At 40.5% G+C, this 19974-nt stretch overlaps 1 protein-coding gene across 2 annotated transcripts in view; it reads right to left on the reverse strand.

Moving 5' to 3' along the window:
- The window catches only part of LOC134666754 (serine/threonine-protein phosphatase rdgC), a 156459-nt gene that overhangs the window by 19066 nt on the left and 117419 nt on the right, over window positions 1-19974 (reverse strand). The window lies entirely within an intron of this gene.

Consider the following 19974-nt stretch of genomic DNA (forward strand, 5'->3'; position numbering starts at 1 on the left):
TATCAATTCGGTTGTATGTTTTTTATTTTTAGTTTTTTTATTTTTTTTATTTTTTTTATTTTTTATGTTTGTTACTCCATATCTCCGTCATTACTGGACCGATTTTGAAAATTATTTTTTTGATTGAATGTATATGCATACAGATTGGTCCCGTTTCTGTCAAAACCCAGTTCTGATGATGGGTTCCATGAGGAATCGAGGGAACTCCTCAAATCTTAAAGGCATACATATAGTGATTTTTGGGTTTTTATCATCAAATCAAGCATATACATCCAAAAGAGTGACATTTGATGAAGTGGAACTGCTGATGATGATCAGAACGGAACTCCTCAACGACGCATAGTTCACGGTTGGCGATTTGTCCTCTTCGTTATGTTTGTTAAGCAAGTTCAGTTTTTAATGCACATTTTTGTCAAGCTCGAGTTCTAATGATGGGATCCATGAGGAATCGAGAGAACTCCTCAAATCTTAAAGGCATGCGTATAGAGATTTTTGTATTTACATCAGAAAATTAAGCATTTTCATTAAAAACTGTCGCATTTGATGAAGTGGAACTGCTGATGATGATCAGAACAGAACTCTTCAACGACGCATAGTTCACGTTTCGAGATTTTTCCTCTTCGTTATGTATGTTGAGCAAGTTAAGTTTTTAATGCACATTTTTGTCAAGCTCGAGTTCTGATGATGAGATCCATAAGGAATCGAGGGAACTCCTCATATATTAAAGGCATGCGTATAGAGATTTTTGTATTTACCTCAGAAAATTAAGCATTTTCATTAAAAACTGTCGCATTTGATGAAGTGGAACTGCTGATGATGATCAGAACAGAACTCTTCAACGACGCATAGTTCACGTTTGGCGATTTTTCCTCTTCGTTATGTTTGTTAAGCAAGTTAAGTTTTTAAGCCACATTTTTGTCAAGCTCGAGTTCTGATGATGGGATCCATAAGGAATCGAGGGAACTCCTCAAATATTAAAGGCATACGCATAGATTTTTTTGTATTTTCATCATAAAATCAAGCATTTACATTAAAAACTGTCGCATTTGATGAAATGGAACTACTGATGATGACCAGAATAGAACTCTTCAACAACGCATAGTACACATTTGGTGATTACGAATTTCGATTTTGACTTGGACTGGGTCCCGGACTCGGACCCAGAACCGGACTCATACCCGGATCCGGTTCGGACCCGGACCCGGACCTGGACTCGAACCCGGGCTCGGACCCGGACTCGGACCCGGACTCAGACCCGGACTCGGACCCGGACCTTGACCCGTAAAACCACTATGATACCTTAACTAAATAAACCACTATGATTACCTACCAAAAAATGTGTAAGTATATAAGTATGATGATGCCAATCTTACTAGCCCCTCCCGCTTAAACCCCCGTACACCGCACCGCATGCGCCGTTAAGTGGGTTAGGTTAGGTTTGAACTGCGATCCTCACAGAACCGAACTGCTATCAGAGAAGTGGGTTAATTAGGTTAGGCTAGAACTACGACCCTTACAGAAGCGAAATGCTAGTAGAAAAGTGGGTGGTTTTACCTCCTTTTCTACATAGTGTACCATCTACAATAATCTTTCACCGGCCCCCATAGAAGTCGGGTTTTTTTTTCTTAAAAATTATTATTTTTATTTTTTTTTTATTTTTTATGTTTGTTACTCCATATCTCCGTCATTACTGGACCGATTTTGAAAATTATTTTTTTGATTGTATGTATATGCATACAGATTGGTCCCGTTTTTGTCAAAATCCAGTTCTGATGATGGGATCCATGAGGAATCGACGGAACTCCTCAAATCTTAAAGGCATACATATGGTGATTTTTGTGTTTTTATCAACAAATCAAGCATATACATCCAAAAACGCGACATTTGATGAAGTGGAACTGCTGATGATGATCAGAACGGAACTCTTCAACGACGCATAGTTCACCTTTGGCGATTTGTCCTCTTCGTTATGTTTGTTAAGCAAGTTAAGTTTTTAAGCCACAATTTTATCAAGCTTGAGTTCTGATGATGGGATCCATGAGAAATCGAGGGAACTCCTCAAATTTTAAAGGCATGCGTATAGAGATTTTTGTATTTTCATCAGAAAATCAAGCATTTTCATTAAAAACTGTCGCATTTGATGAAGTGGAACTGCTGATGATGATCAGAACGGAACTCTTCAACGACGCATAGTTCACGTTTGGCGATTTGTCCTCTTCGTTATGTTTGTTAAGCAAGTTTAGTTTTTAAGCCACATTTCTGTCAAGCTCGAGTTCTGATGATGGGATCCATAAGGAATCGAGGGAACTCCTCAAATATTAAAGGCATACGCATAGATTTTTTTGTATTTTCATCATAAAATCAAGCATTTACATTAAAAACTGTCGCATTTGATGAAGTGGAACTGCTGATGATGATCAGAACAGAACTCTTCAACGACGCATAGTACATGTTTGGTGATTTCGAATTTCGATTTTGACTTGGACTGGGACCCGGACTCATACCCGGATCCGGTTCGGACCCGGACTCGGACTCGGACTCGGAACCGGACTCGGACCCGGACTCGGACCCGGACTCGGGTCCGGACTCGGACCCGGACTCGGACCCGGACCCGGACTTGGACCGGGACTCGGACCCGGACTCTGACTCAGAGACCCGGACCTTGACCCGGAAAACCACTATGATACCTAAACTAAATAAACCACTATGATTACCTACCATAAAATGTGGGTATGATGATGCCAAACCCCTCCCGCTCAAACTCCCGTACACCGCACCGCATGCGCCGTTAAGTGGGTTAGGTTAGGTTTGAACTGCGATCCTCACAGAACCGAACAAAAGTGGGTTAGGTTTGGTTAGAACTGCGAGTTTTACAGAAACGAAATGCTACTAGAAAAGTGAGTATGATTAGGTTCGAACTGCGATCCTCACAGAACCGAACTGCTATCAGAGAAGTGGGTTAGGTTAGGCTAGATAACTACGACCCTTACGGAAACGAAATGCTACTAGAAAGTAGGTACTGGTTTTACCTCCTTTTCTACATAGTGCACCATCTACCATAATCTTCCACCGGGCCCCATGTAAGTCGGTTTTTTTTCTTAAAAATTATACAGTAGTCCGTTGGAGGTGGGATTAAGAATTAAGTTAAGACAAAAAACGTGAAAACATCACATAGGTCTTTATGTACCTACCTATAGAGCTTCACCTCTGGCGAAGCAGCATTCCCAACTTTAAACTCAAGATTTTCTAGTAACAAACTAGCATATTTAAGCTCTTTATACACATTAAGTAGACACACCAATTTGGACACTACATATTTTCATAAAATTAGATTTCATCTGCGCGTTTTACTTTTCGTGGCAGTAGACAGGGGATTAATAAAATGAAATGTTAATTTTAGCTAAGTACTTATGACGCCAAAATGGCTAAACACGACATAAATAAGTGTTACTACTTTAAGTACCTACAGTCAGCAGCAGAAGTTGCTAAGCGGGCGAGATGTTACTTCAATAATAATATTTGAAATAAGTTGTTAATGTTGTTATTGTTGTTGTTATACACCATTGTTCCGTGATGGGAAATAAGACATACATTGAAATAAAAGGTGTCTTTTATAGGTACTATACGCACCTACCCGTAAACTTGACCTATTTAGGGGTTGGAATTGTATGCTAAGGGAAACAACACTACTCCAATAAAAGGTAATCATATGACATACCACAAGCGATATAAGTATACTAGGTAAGTACGAGAGCCTACTACCCTTATACCCGCTGAATTATATACGGAAACATGACGAAACATTTGAACGTCAACTGAGAGTTCTTTTAGTGGATAATCCACTTTACTCAGTTGTACGGAAATGAGTAGGTATATGACATTGTAAATGTTTTTGAAGTGAAAATTCTTTAGCGGCGCTGAGCACTTTTTGAGGTGGGGAAAAAAATATAAACTCGATTCAGCGTAACGCGTAACGTAACGCTGACGTCATGTGTCACGGACAATGTTATTCACCAAAGAACTTTAGTAATAACGTATCATAATCAGGTCAATTATTTAAAGCTGGACTTTTATATTAAGCAATAAAGCTCAATGTTCCAATCTTGTACGGGCTGAAATACGAGGATCTCACAGTTACATTCTAACTTTATATCACTCAAATATAATTCAATAAAGCTACATCTTGATGAAAACGCTAATAAAAGTGAACTCTAGTACTGGTGAATAAAACTCAAAATATCATGACCAAATATATTTAGATGCGAGGTCTGCAAGGGAACTTTACAATTTCTATTCGAATTTTAAACAATTAACGCTACAAATTTAAGCTCACTGGCCAGCAACTTCGGAACTAAAGTTTTTCAATAGAAAGGAGGATGGGTAGTGCTGCAGACATTTTGGACTACTTATTGAGTTTTCACTTCTGTCGGCACTCCCGGAGTGCAACCCGTTTTTTTATATTATAAATTGAATTGTGTAAATTTGACATAGTTCTCATTTATTGTTTTTAGCGTAATTTAGGTACAAGAACATATCGTTTTTTATTTTACGATCATTATAATATTTTTCAAACTCGAGGGGAGGATGACACCTGACATCTCCATAAATTAAATTAATGTAATCAGATTAGTTTAGCATATGTAGGTATGTAATTTATATTGTAATTTTATTTGTATTGGTGAGAATGAATATCTAAATCTATTTTACTTTTATTTTATCTAATATATCTAGTTATTAATTTCGTTTAGTTGTACCACTGTATATATGTATATTGTATGTAAATAAATGGTTTTTACACTTTTACTTGGTACTTATATTCCGAAATCTAATCAAAAGCTTAAAAGCTTTTGTCGTAGAGAGCACTTCAATGTTATATTATGTTCATAAGCGAGAGATATCCAAATAACAGTTCTATATGCAAATGTAGAGCTGGGTTGGGAAGCCATTTGTTCTGAGACAGGTCACGCGGGCGGGCGGGTGGTTTAGTCGCGGGTGTCATTTCAATTCCTTATTGAATGGAGCCGAATTGATCGCTCAGACGAAACTGAAATGTGGGCTCATCGAATAAACCGCCGTGTCGCCGAAATAATTTTAAGCTTGTAAGGTTTTACTATTGTCAGGCGTGGCTCACTCCGCGATTTCGTCGCTTTGCTACAGGTAGCTAAAAGTACATTCGTTCGACCCCAATTTTGGGGTTTGCCATAAGCCGCGCGTGGCGCTGTCGCCACCTAGCGGCCATATCTCTGTGCTGATCGTGACAGACGCGTTTTGTTAGAGAGTGAGTCTTCTGTACCTAGTGTTATTATTTATTCTGTGCTATTGTATGTATGTTAGTTTGTAAGTTATGTATCTATGGGCCTTAGTTGCCTGATAATAAATGATATTTGATTTTATTTGATTTGATAAACATAGTTGTTACGGTTATCGAGGAGACAGTTAATAGTCGTACGGTTTTAAACTGTCGGAATCCACTTGAGAGATTACCTGACGATGAATGGCATTGTTATCTTTTGTTAAACCAAACCGCTAATTACGTGTGCAAAAGATTCCATACAGATATATGGGGCATTATCTATGAAAAGGGACCTTATTGTCGATGGCGCTTACGCCACACAGCGTCGCGCGGTATTGTCTTTATGGCACTGGTCCCACCGGGAGCTAGTAAGCTATGAGCTATCGGCTATAAACACGAATAAAAGATAAGCACTCCCGTGTAAATAAAAGAGACACGGCGATATTTATAGCTCACCGCTGGGCGAGTAACTATAAATATCGCCGTGTCTCTTTTATTTACACGGGAGTGCTTATCTTTTGTTCGTGTTTATAGCCGATAGCTCATAGCTTACTAGCTCGCGGTGGGACCAGTGCCTATATCGGAGCATCGTTAATAATGGCGTAAGCGCCATCGACAATAAGGTCCCTTTTCATAGATAACGTCACATATAACAATTTTACCGCTTAAAGAACAGAGTTAGAATAACAATAGCAGGTACTCGATGCCTATAGGACCTTTTGGAATTTATGGCCGTGGTCGCCCAGGTGTTTGCAAATGTTTCGTGTTTAATTTCCGAAAGTTTCTAGTAGACTAGTATATCGAGTACTTGCTATTGTAATTTAACTCTATCCTTCAAGTGGTAAAGATTTAGAATCTTTTGTTATTATTGCATTTCATTTTGCACAGGTAATTAGCGGTTTGGTTTAACAAAATATAACAATGCCATTCATCGTCAGGTAGTCTCTAACGTGGATACCGACATTTTAAAACCATCCGACTACATCCGACATACATCCGACTGTATAACTGGTGGATTCGTCTGGATGGCTTATACTTTTACTCTGGCAATTCTACGCCTTAGGTACTTACACCAAGCTTTGCTTAGTTAATTCTCCCTTACTAGCGCATGTTACAGAAAGAGACAGCACACACGGTTTCGTTTTAACTATTGAGTCAACCAGTAAATCGTAGCGTGACAAACAAGAGAACCTTTTATTTGGGGTGCTGTATCTATAACATGTCTACGGTGTATAAACGTAACAACCACCTACTAGGGTACAATTGGAGCGCTCAATACGACTGTGACATTGACGGAGGTAGGAGTTTAAGCACAGCGATGCTTCCAGCAGACTTGAATTCATATAATAGGATATTATTCAGACCGGAATACGGGGAAATTTCCGCTAGCGATGATGATGGTGTACTATTTGCGACATAAACGTAAGAGCGAAGCGAGGCTGTTTAGAGTTACACCAAGAAAAGTTTGCAGCGATTTTGATAGCATGTTACGCAGTGCTAGTGTTATTTAATACGTCATAATCATAACTTCATAGAACATTTGACGTTTAAAATAACATTTGCATAGCATAATAATATGCTATCAAAATCGCTGCAGACTATGCTTGCTCTAACTCTAGTAACACAAGGAAGTCTTGTAAGTAATAGCTAAGTAATTAAATTAAGTATAGTGACATATCCAATCCACATCGTATCTTTAGCAAATTGTTGTCGTATCTTAATGTTCGAATCAGACCGATAGAGTTCGTGACCCATAGTAATTATAAATACACAAAGAGAGACTAACACAAATAAGCCTCAATTTATGCACCGTATTTTTATGTAGGTACAGTCGCCATCAGATATATCGGAGCAGCCAAGGTGTTCACAAATATCTGAGCACGCCTCTATTGTCAAGGCATTAGAGTGCGCGTTCAGATATTGTGAACACCTTGGCCGCTCCGATATATCTGATGGCGACTGTACCTATAACGTTACAGGATGCTAGTAACGCTGCTTAACTACTACAGAACCCTTCATTAAATTGCCGTGGTCTATCTTAGTCAATTGCTTACTGACACGCAAACATCCGCTTAAAATAACAGTTCCGTTTCTAATTCAGAAAGTTGCTGTGGTTTAAAAGTTAAATTGATCCTTTCAATTTGTTCAACAGTCATCACCAAAATGTATTATTGTGAATCTAATAGGAAACTAAATAGAAGTGTATAGGAGCTTTGAGTTTGTCCTGCGTACCTACGGTCCTCCGCAAGTGCCTCAATACAACTAGTGATGTGCCTCTGGAGAACCTTTCCCGAAGACTAAAGTACTGGGAAACTTATTTTTTTCCCTAACCTTACCTTATACCTAAACTATTTGAAGAGTAATATAAGCAAGTTAAAATACGATTATCATAATATTTTACTTACTACTACTTATTCGGGGATACGATTGACCAGATGTACTTTCAGTATCTTCACAATCTTACGTCGTCACATACTTTGAGAAAATTTCCGGTAAATTTGAAATTTTTAACTAGCGAACTATATTATAAATTGTCAATGTAAAACATCCCGATGCTTCTGTTTTCTAGTAAAACCTTTACAATAAAATACATTTACACACATTACTGTTCTGGAAACCTCGACTAGGAAGCCGGAGGGATGGAAAACCACGCTCCAGATGGCCGGACGACATTAGAAAGACGGCAGGGCCGACCTGGCATAGATCCGCCGTATACAGTATAACATGGAAATCCATGAAAGAGGCATATGTTCAGCAGTGGACGCAAATATGCTGAGAAGAAGAAGAAAACACACATTACTGGGAAAGGACCCTTCCTGAAAAGTTACCGGTAACGACACGTCACGAAACACCGCGGGTGTTCGATCTCTCTGGCCGCGACGAGGGTGGCAGTTGCTGAAATTGCTTTGACCCTATGAAATGAGATAAGCTTGAAAGTCAATAACGATCCCGACTCAAATAAAATGAAATGAATGATATAGTACCAAAACGCAACGACATTTGGTATATTTACCTTACTACAGAGAAAGAGTATAGGTAGAATTAGACCAAGAAAAGTCTGCACCGATTTTGATAGCCCACGCAGTGCAAGTACCTATTACTTATACGTCATTCATAGAAGTTTGACGTTTAGAATAACACTTGCACTGCGAGGGCTATCAAAATTGCTGCAGGCTTTTCTTGGTCTTAATCTAGGTACCTATAAAATAAAGAGTAAGTCATCTGTAACGTTTAGAATCTGTGTTCTAAATTAGATTTTACCGTTTACAAACCTTAATTTATTGCGAACAACAAAGTTTCAGAATAATCTATTCATTTGCTGAAGCGTGATTGAATTATAAACCGGCCACCGGAAAGGACTTAATGTTCTTAAAGCCGGGTTGATGATTTACGCAAAAACAAAATTATTAAGCGTAATAGCTTTATCCCTAAAAGTTGTTATGGTTTGACTTGAGTGCATAACTAGATTTACTGAAAATTTATTTTATTTATTTATTAAGTAAAATAAAACCGGGCAAGTGCGAGTCGGACTCGCGCACGAAGGGTTCCGTACCATAAAACAAAACAAAAAAACAAAAAAAAGCAAAAAAAACGGTCACCCATCCAAGTACTGACCACTCCCGACGTTGCTTAACTTTGGTCAAAAATCACGTTTGTTGTATGGGTTGCCCCATTTAAATCTTTATTTTATTCTGTTTTTAGTATTTGTTGTTATAGCGGCAACAGAAATACATCATCTGTGAAAATTTCAACTGTCTAGCTATCACGGTTCGTGAGATACAGCCTGGTGAGAGACGGACGGACGGACGGACGGACGGACAGCGAAGTCTTAGTAATAGGGTCCCGTTTTACCCTTTGGGTACGGAACCCTAAAAACGGCTAAGTGCGAGTCGGACTTACACAAAGGGGAACTCTTATAGGACCTCTTTTTTATGTGATGAGGGTTTAAAGAAAAACCAGAAATTAAAAAATCATATAGGGTCCTAGCTATTTTCCTTTTAGCATAAGTAAAGGAAAAATTTTCATTCCTACCTGCTCACATGCAATTTTATTAATGCACTCGCTAGTTAACTTTAAATAAAATTTGTCACTGCGCTCACTAGTATAAGTCTATACTTAAGTTTATATTTATAAGTGCACGTTTCTCATTTAAGTGAATTACTGTTATTCTTTTTGAGAAATAAAAATATCTTTAAACCGAAAAATCCGAAAGCTAAAACATCGACTATTAATTCTTCGGTGACAAACATAGGTACCTATTTTGCTGGTGGCATGTGGTTACATGGAAACAATGCCAAAGTTACCCAGTGGAGAGGGTAATTTATAAAATTTATAAATTAATTTGTTGTGGGCACTAGTTATTGTATTACTCGTATTAGGATAAACAAAACTTGATATAAGAATTATGAAAATAAACTAATTACGTACGCACACACAAATAGTTCAGTATAAGTGTATAACCTAACACAGCTTTCAACTGCAAATGCAATTGGATGCACTTGATTGCAGCTTTGAAGTTTATTTAGTTGACGAAATTGATGCAATATTCAGCGCTCGACCAATATAAAGCTTGTGATACTAAATGGCTCAAAAAAAGTTTTCAAGCATTATACACGAGAACGATACTTAGGTTACTTACATAGGTTACTTCTGCTATTTAGGTACAATTGTCTCCTTTTTTACACGACTGCCCAAACAAAAAGAGTGTATTGTGTTCAGCGTTCATGTTTGTATGTATGTGAGTTTCTTTATTCCACCATAACTTCTGAATGCCTTAACCGATTTAGATGTATGATATATCATTAGAATCCTTACGTCATCCCGGGTGACATAGGCTATGTGACGTCATTATAAAACCAATATGGCGGACGCAATACGCAATATTGCGTGACGTTTAGAAAAAAAATCTTGCATACCTATCGAGTGGGGTCTCAAAATGAAGAGTTTTGAAAGGCGATTTAAAATATATATGCAAAATAGGTGCTTAAGTCTTGTTTAATGGTTAAATAAGGATTTACAAAATGTGCTAAGAAAAATAAATCTATCTACCTTATTTAGTGAGCTATCAAATAAAAGGGTATTTACCGCTGATCATAAAAATATATACAAATCATCCACATGACTTGTATAGGTATATTTTTATAAAGTAAATTTAGGAACTAAAGCGCCCTATAGAAATCTAAACGTGTGAACTTCGATTTAAGCGATAGGGTTTGAATAATACTAAAAGAGTCGGGCATAGCACGACATACGTGGCGCGCTGCACGTGGTCCAAAACCAAGCGCCTTCGATTGTCTCATACTAAAAGAGTCGGGCGTAGCCCGACGTACGTGACACGTTGTACGCTTACCAAAGCCGGGCGCTTTCGGCGCCCTCATACTCAAAGCGTCGGGCGTAGCCCGACGTACGTGGCGCGCTGTACGCTTACCAAATTCGGGCGCCGTCGGCGTCCTCATACTCAAAGCAGCCCGACGTACGTGACGCGCTGTATGCGTTCCAAAACCGGGCGCCGAATCGGCGCCCTCATACTGAAAGACTCGGGCGTAGCTTGATGTTACGTCACACGCTGTACGCTTACCAAAGCCGGGCGCCTTTGGCGCCCTCATACTAAGCGAGTTGGGCGTAGCCCGACGTATTTGACACGCTGTACGCTTACCATATCCGGGCGCCTTTGGAGCCCTCATACTTAAAGCGTGGGGCTTAGCCCGACGTATGTGGCGCAATGCACGCGTTCCAAAGTCGGGCGCCTTCGGCGCCCTCATACAAAAAGGATCGGGCATAGCCAGTGTCTAAATGCGAAGCCCGTAGATCGAACTCCGCGTAAAGCCGAAGACCCGGAGCGTCCGACAGGTACGCGCTTTCTACAATTTCCCCTAGTATCATAATTGAGAAGTCGCAATTCCACGCAAGGCCGAAGACCGAGCTGCGGCAGGTTAGTACTCGCGGAACTCGGTCAGATATTTGTAGAAATTACAGGAATTGCTAGAATCCCTAGTCCTTCGGCCTTACGCGGAGGTCGGTCTTCAGCTTACGTATTTTAACACATGTACCTACAGTGGTTTTGTGTTTCACCGCTCACGTCCCGCAGCTTAGCCTTCAGCCTCGCGTAGAAGCTCGCTTCTCTTGGGCGCTTTGGGTGTTTGGCCCTACGCAGAGCTCGGCATTCAGCCATCTAGTCTCTCAGGGCTACCTACTTTTATTTGCAAGTTCATCACTTGTATGTAGGTAGGTATACTAACAGTTTTTAAAGTCATTAGCGTCGAATAGACCCTTTTACATGCAGTCTGTCGCGTATTATTGATGTTTGAATTGGTGCTATTTTGCCAAAGGCCATGTGTGCGTCGTGCTGAAGTTGCGTTGCGACGAAGATAATGGGGACAAAATCTTTTTTAGTGACAGTTAAAATTATGAGTCTTTATTGTGGATCTTCAAACCCTCATGGCCATTATAATTCAAAATTCCACTTCTTTTTAAGAAGTTAAGAAGCTATATTTAATATCAAATATCCTAAATTGTGAACACATTCACATATTATCCACAGAAAAGACGCCCGTATTCCGGAACGGTGAGCTTAATTATAAGGTCCCAGTCCCGGGAGCTAATACCTATCCACATAAAAAGAACTTTGTGGACAAACTAAATGGCCGGGGGAAATCTTTATAAATGGTAGTTTTACTTAGTTTTTTCACTAAAATGTTTAAAATAAAATAAATTAATTAAAAAATTAAAAACACGACTGCTGCATTTTAAAGCGAACTGAAAAGCTAAAAATAATGTTAATATGTTAGTTACATAATTTTATGAATCTTAATTGGAATGTAAATGTACACTCACGGTCATTCACAGTAAATACAAAGGGCTATGTACATTAATGACCGTGACTGTAGGTACGTGTATTTCAATTGCAGTCGGGGGACCTTTTGATTGAGATGCACTTAGGTACGTCAAGGTCCCCCGACTGTAATTGAAATTAAATGTCACGTACCTACAGTCACGGTCATTAATGTACATAGCCCTTTGTATTTACTGTGAATGACCGTGAGTGTACATTTACATTCCAATTAAGATTCATAAAATTATGTAACTAACATATTAACATTATTTTTAGCTTTTCAGTTCGCTTTAAAATGCAGCAGTCGTGTTTTTAATTTTTTAATTAATTGTAGCACAGCCCTTAGTTCAAACACAGACGTGTAGACACACCCTCATACACACGTCTGTGAACCCCCTTATCTTCATACACTCACCATTCATCACATTCACTCAACCAATCACTCAATCACCTCGCGTGCGCCATGATAGAGTCTGGCTAGCCAAATTTTGTTGACTGATATCTCCTTGTGGTATCACCAATTGTCTATGATTTTTAAAAAAGCTAAAAGTCTGTTGTCAATTTATGTCATCCATTCAAATTGTTCGCGGTATATAAGCGGTTTATTTGAAAAAATATTGATAATGACTATACCGAGTGAGGTCCGGAAACTATTATTTAAACTCGCAAACAATTACGGTAATGTACGCAGTCGCCAAGAAGCGTTATATAAAGAAAAACTGCAATGTTTACAAGTCGTAAGCAATTTAGTAGGTTGGTGCTCTAATATTTTGATACTTTAAGTAGGTACTAGTTCTAAAATTTGCCTATAAGTTTGATTAAGTACGTAAATTTATTAATGCCTGAATCTCATAAACAGGACAAGTGTGTAAAGAAACGGTTAAATTAGAAATTCTGGAAAATATCAACAAAATCAAAACATTGGAACGTAAGGAGTTTAGAATATTTAGAGTCCGATTTTAACTACAGCGAATAAGGCCCAATTGCACCAACCACATTTAACAGACTGATTAACGTCAAACAGCAGTGAAGTATGAAATTTCCCATACAAATACATTTAGTGAACGCTTTAACGGTGACAGACGGTTTGGTGCAACCGACCCTTAATCATGGTTAGTTAAATGAGTAAATATTCATCTTAGTCAAAATTATTAATTGTAACTTAGTAGTTTTAAATACCTATTCGCCGTCTGTCTTTTCTGTAAGCAAACCAAGCAAGCAAGAAAAATGCAAATGTAGTAAGACTAGTAAGTTGAACTTGACCTTGAGTTGAAATTTGGCATAGTATGTACTCGTACTTATTTAAATTTTTTGGTGATGGATTAATATTACGGTATTATCGAACTAGGTCTTATTTACACTACATTTCATTTTTCGCCTTGTGACAATGGTATATGGTGAGAAAGTGTAAGCATATGTGTTTCTCGTTGACTGTACTTTACATAGTTGTAGAAATGATGTGAGCTGTCTTTGAGTGCACGTCAACGTATATTCAACTTACTTATATCCTTAGGTACCTTACGCGTGCACAGAAAATCAAAAATATTTTCTAGTATCAAAACTATAATTCCTACTACACAAAGTGTGACCAGCCCAAGATTTTTTGAATTTCCCGCCAACCATTTGGGTAAAATTTCAGTAGCCAGACTCTAGCAGTCCGATTCGGTTGGCCCATAGAGATGCAACGCACGCGACCTCATGATAGTTATTTTCAGTGAGTGATCCTTTTCTTAGCTATTTTGTGTAAATCACAGGACCTCTTTGACCATCCCCGGTTACACGTGGCGCCCAGCGTTCGGATTGTGTTACGGAATAGCAATTAGACGAGAATCGCGTTCAAAATGCCACCGAAAAAAGACATGGCCGCCGCCGATTCAAACACGGGAACGGTGCGAAGGCAAAATCTACACCGCCGACCCCGACATTGGCGACACCGGAGCCATCTTTTAATTTAACGATGCCCCAAGAGTACCTAACCATTTTGTTGCAACAAATACAACAATCGCACAACGAATTGTGTGAGAAGTTAGTGACGGCAACCCAAGCCACAACGTATCAACGCGACAGACACTTCGCCGGTTGCAAACTCAGCTTTAGCGGAGCTGAAGATTCGGTCGAAGACGCCTTAGAGGTTTTTGTCGATGGCATCCAAACATACAAAGATTGTGCTAAGATATCCGATGAAAATGCATTACGCGGATTGTCATTTTTATTCACCGGACTCGCGGCAACATGGTGGAATGGCGTTCGTAAAACCGTCAAAACGTGGAACGAAGCCATTACCGACCTACAACATGCATTTGGCAAGCGAAAGGCTCCATTCCTCATATTTCGAGAGATATTTCGCGAAGAACAAAGCGATGAGAAGACAGAGATTTTCATATGTAAAATTCGTGCATTGATAGCTCAGCTGCCATATTCGTTCGATGAAAATATTCAAATTGACATTGTCTACGGTCTACTGAACCGACGGATACGGAAGCGAGTTCCCCGCGATGACGTTAAGACGTTCAACGATTTATTACGAAAAACTCGTTCAGCCGAAGATTCATTGGCCGAAGTGAACGAGAACGGAACGACCTCCGTGAATGCGTCAAACGTCAACGCTGTCAATAGCCGAACTGTCAACCGAAATAGTGGAAATAACGACCGGAATTCTGAAAATAAAACCGCGTCTTCCGATAATAAACAAATAAAACAGAAAACCTTTACGCGACAAAATGCTACAAGTGAAAATAAAGTGCCGAACGATGCGAATTCCAACGCGAAACCAAAATCTAGTCGTTTCTGCAATTATTGCAAGGTATTCGGACATAATAAAGATAATTGCAAATGGTTACTCGCGAAACGCTCTGATACGACGGTTACTTCTACCGATAACAGTGACAATACAAAAAGTGAGAAGTTTTCGTGTTACGGATGTGGAAATCCAGGCGTGGTACGCGCCAACTGCCCGCGATGTAAGCAAGACGCCGGCGCTCCGGGAAGCAGCGGTGGTGTTGCATTCTGCGCACTCTCGACTGAAGACTCAACCACTACGACGGAGTCTACCACACCTCCTGTCGATACGCGCGCACGCGAGACATACACACACATTCATACACTTACATTTACATCAAGTGACTACGACCTTCTACTGGGACAGCAACCCGACAGGCCACGACCTATTCTTCCTATTACCGTCTGCGGACGCGAAGGTCGTGCAGTCGTCGACACAGGTGCGAAGAGGAGCGTTGCAGGTGAAAGTCTGTACAATCTAATGAAGAACTGCGGTGAGTCATTTACCCCTTCCACTTTGAATATTAAGTATGCTAAAGGACGTTCTGAAGTAGAAGATATACTTTCTGTAAACATTATTGTCACGTTAAAAGGAAAACCTATACCTATGAACTTTATAATCTTCCCCGAAGCTACTGATAATGAAACCTTGTTAGGCATGGATTTCATATCCAAATCAGGATTAAAGACTGATTTTGACAACCATACCTGGAGCTTCAGAGGTGAACCTGACATTCAGTATGAACTGTATTATGAAAATGAACCTGTAGCTATAGCCGCATGCAAACCTACTGAGATACCTCAGACACTTCGCGACAATGAAGGTGTTACACTCAATAACGAACAACGGGACAAGTTGTCCTCACTCCTTAACCGTCACCGGGATACTTTCAATCTAGGGGGAGAACCAACCACTTATGCTGTCCATCGTATTGAGTTGATCAATAAAAATATACAACCTATCTCTGTACCACCTTACAGATTACCAGAGCCTAAGAAAGAAGCCCTGCGAGTGGAACTCGAGAAGATGCTGAAAGACGACATCATCGAAGAGTGCGAGTCTCCATGGTCTGCCCCTGTGGTACTAGTCCCGAAGAAAGACAACACTATAAGAGTTTGCATCGACTACAGAAAATTAAATGCAGTGACCAAGCCCGATCGATACCCATTGCCGAGAGTGGATAATATACTACATGGAACCGGCAAGTTCAAATACATATCTGCCTTAGACCTCCGCTCTGGATATTGGCAAGTACCAGTCGCAATGGAAGATCGTGATAAAACCTCATTTGTAACACCATTAGGAACGTACCGCTTTAAGCGAATGCCTATGGGACTGCGAAACTCTGGATCCACATTCCAAAGATTAATGGATAGATTTCGTTCCAACCTTCCCAATGTAACAATACTGGCCTATCTCGATGACGTCCTGATCCTCTCAGATAGTTTTGAGAAGCACCTCCAAGACATGGAAGCTGTATTTGAGAGACTCAAACTTTTCAAGCTGCGAGTGAACAGAGAAAAGAGCACCTTTACCTGTGAATCAGTGAAGTACCTCGGACACATCCTGTCAGCCGATGGAATCCAACCTGACATCGAGAAGACTAAGGCCATTAGTGAGATGAAGGAACCACATAATGACAAACATCTGAAGACCTTCATCCAGACTTGCTCCTGGTTCCGGAAATTTATACCCGACTTCGCCAAGATAGCAAGACCACTAACAATGTTACTTAAAAAGAACCAAAGCTGGATCTGGGGAGAAGATCAAGTCAAGGCTTTCAAAGAGTTGAAGAAACGCCTCACATCTGCACCAATTTTACGGCAGGTTGACTACACCTTGCCTTTTATTCTAAAAGTTGATGCGAGTGGATACGCCTTAGGAGCCGTACTGCTTCAAGGCGAAGGCTATGACGAGCGACCCGTAGAATACGCGAGCAGACTACTCACGAGCGCCGAACGGAATTACTCGACTACAGAGCGTGAAGCTCTTGCTGCCGTTTGGGCCCTTGACAAGTTCCGTGGGTATATCGAAGGCTCTGAAGTCACCCTCGTCACTGATCACCAACCGCTGAGATGGATCCTGACTTTAAAGACACCTACAGGACGTCTCGCGCGATGGGCTCTGAAGATACAGGCCTACAATTTGAAAATTGAATATCAACCCGGAAATAAGAATGTTGTTGCTGACGCCTTGAGCAGACCTGTGTGTGATGATACCACTAAGGATTCCTGTAACTTATGCACAGTCATAGTAGATATGCCACACGTGTCTCCTACTGACCTACGGAAAGCTCAAGAAGAAGATCCAGAAATTTGGAAGATCGCCAAAGACTTCGAAAACAACAACATAGAAGCAGCTACACGCTGGACTGAGCGCGGTTATTATATGTCACAGGGAGTGCTATACCACTTTAACCCTGACGTCGAGAGCGACGATCCGCAGCTTGTCATACCACAGTCCATGAGAAAGGAGATTTTAAAGGAATTACATGATGCTCCTACGGCTGGACATAACGGAGTTGAAAGGACATACCAACGGGTGAGCCAAAGATATTATTTCCCTGGTATGAAGAGATATATAACTGAATATATACGAGATTGTAATGAGTGCCAGCGTTACAAACCATCCAACTTGAAACCTGCAGGCTTACTGCAAACGCCTGTACCGGCTCAGAGATTCGAGGTACTAGCGATAGATCTATTTGGACCTTTACCTACTGGAAAGAATGACGAACGATGGATTTTTATTATAGAGGACATTGCGACTAAGTGGGTCGAGCTCTTCCCATTAGTTACAGCAACTGCAGAAGTTTGCGCCAAAACCCTGGTTGAAGAAGTTTTCCTCAGATACGGATTTCCCAGGAGAGTTATATCGGACAATGGTGTACAATTTGTGTCACAAGTCATGCAGAAAGTCATGCACACCCTAGGAGTAGAACAGAACTTAACGCCTCTTTACCATCCAGAAGCAAACCCAGTAGAGAGAAAAAATAGAGACCTCAAGAGCCAACTCGCTATCATAGTTGAAGGGAACCATACTAACTGGCCGAGCGCCTTACCTGCTATACGCTTCGCCATGAATAGCGCTGTCACCCAAAGCACCGCGAAGTCGCCTGCTTACCTCGCCTTCGGGAGAGAGATGCGATCACCGGTAGAGAATAGACACGACCTGCGGGCAGTTATTCAGGCAGAGAACTTTATACCTCAGATAACACCCTACCTGTTGAGACTCAGCGATAATCTCGCCCAAGCTCAAGAACATAATCTTCAACAACAGGAACGCAGGAAGACCTACGCAGATCAGAAGCGTAGACCCAATGAAAATTATAACATTGGCGATAAGGTTCTTTTGAAAACACACGTCCTAAGTAACCAAACAAAGGGCATAACTAGCAAATTTGTGCCCCGACGTGACGGACCGTATACTATATCAAAGGTAGTCAGCCCGACTACTTATATGTTAACAAACAATGGTGAAACTGTTGGTAAATATCACGTGTCAGACTTGACTACATACCATCAGAAGAGTGGTGATGAAACTGCAGAACCTATCATGCCACAAAGGAAGAGAGGTAGACCGCCGAAGCGAACACCTGCTACCCCTACTCCACCTGCAGCTGGTGAGAAGAAGAGAGGAAAACCACGCAAGAAGCAACCTGTGTGTCGGCCCATGGGCGAGGACGTCCCCATGGCCCGAAGGGGGAGCCTGTAGCACAGCCCTTAGTTCAAACACAGACGTGTAGACACACCCTCATACACACGTCTGTGAACCCCCTTATCTTCATACACTTACCATTCATCACATTCACTCAACCAATCACTCAATCACCTCGCGTGCGCCATGATAGCAGTCCGATTCGGTTGGCCCATAGAGATGCAACGCACGCGACCTCATGATAGTTATTTTCAGTGAGTGATCCTTTTCTTAGCTATTTTGTGTAAATCACAGGACCTCTTTGACCATCCCCGGTTACATAATTTATTTTATTTTTTGTAGTCTGTTAATAGGAAAAAAACGGCCAAGTGCGTGTCGGACTCGCCCACCGAGGGTTCCTGAGTTTGTGGTTCGAGAGTGGCTGAGTTTGATGTAATTCATTTCAGTTTACAATTCTTCCTTGGACTGCGATATTTGAGATTTAAATGTGATCCTCCGTTTCATGGGGAGTGTATATCCAGCTAGTACTTGTGAATCATAAAGATCCTTTCGATATCATAGGAACTAGGGAATGCAAATCGGTTATTTTTTGTATGGAAATAACCGCGGTTTCGGTTAATAACCGATTATTTCCATACAAAAAGTAACCGAAAATAACCGATTTGCATTCCCTAATAGGAACAAAACTCGGAGTTCCTTGCGCCTCTGATTTATTTCATAATACTAATTGATGACACCAAAGCTTGATGAACCAACTAAATTACGTAGGTACTGTAGGTAGGTTGGTTTTAGGTACGTTTTCAGCAATCTTTACAATTGTTTTTATATTCGTCGCATTGCGTATGTTGTGTCATCAATGTCATCATATATCATGCTAGGCATAACAGGCTAAAAGGCTAAATTTTCTGTGTTGTATGAGGAATGTAGCACGAGAAATCTATGGTAAAAAGACTTAGGCCCACTTGCCCCAACCCACTAACCCGAGGTTAAGGTACTGGTCTGAACCATGGTAACTCCAGGTTTAACCGGTTAATCTCGGTTAAGTGAACGGTGCAAGTGGCCCTTATAGTGCTAGAAAATCCCCAACTGACGCCGATTTCTACCACGGCGCGCACTGCGATCGCTTTGCTATACCCCCTTCATGCACTTTCCACAAATACGGATAAGTATTTTTCAGCACACCAGCTCGGAAAGGCTTACTTTGCGCTTCAAAAACTGATAGCAAAGTTGCATTTTATTCACATGGAGGCAAAGTAATCAAATGCAAACTTTGAGTTGTTTTCTTATTATTTGCTGATAGAATTGACTTTTAAATGGTGATTTTGGATAATGAATATGTAATAACGTTGATTTAGATTTGATTTGATTTTGTTTGATATTTTATTTGCTTCGGGTTGGTGAGGTGAAAAATGT

The sequence above is a fragment of the Cydia fagiglandana genome, chromosome 8, assembly GCF_963556715.1.
Source record: "Cydia fagiglandana chromosome 8, ilCydFagi1.1, whole genome shotgun sequence".
Taxonomy (NCBI): Eukaryota; Metazoa; Arthropoda; class Insecta; order Lepidoptera; family Tortricidae; genus Cydia; species Cydia fagiglandana.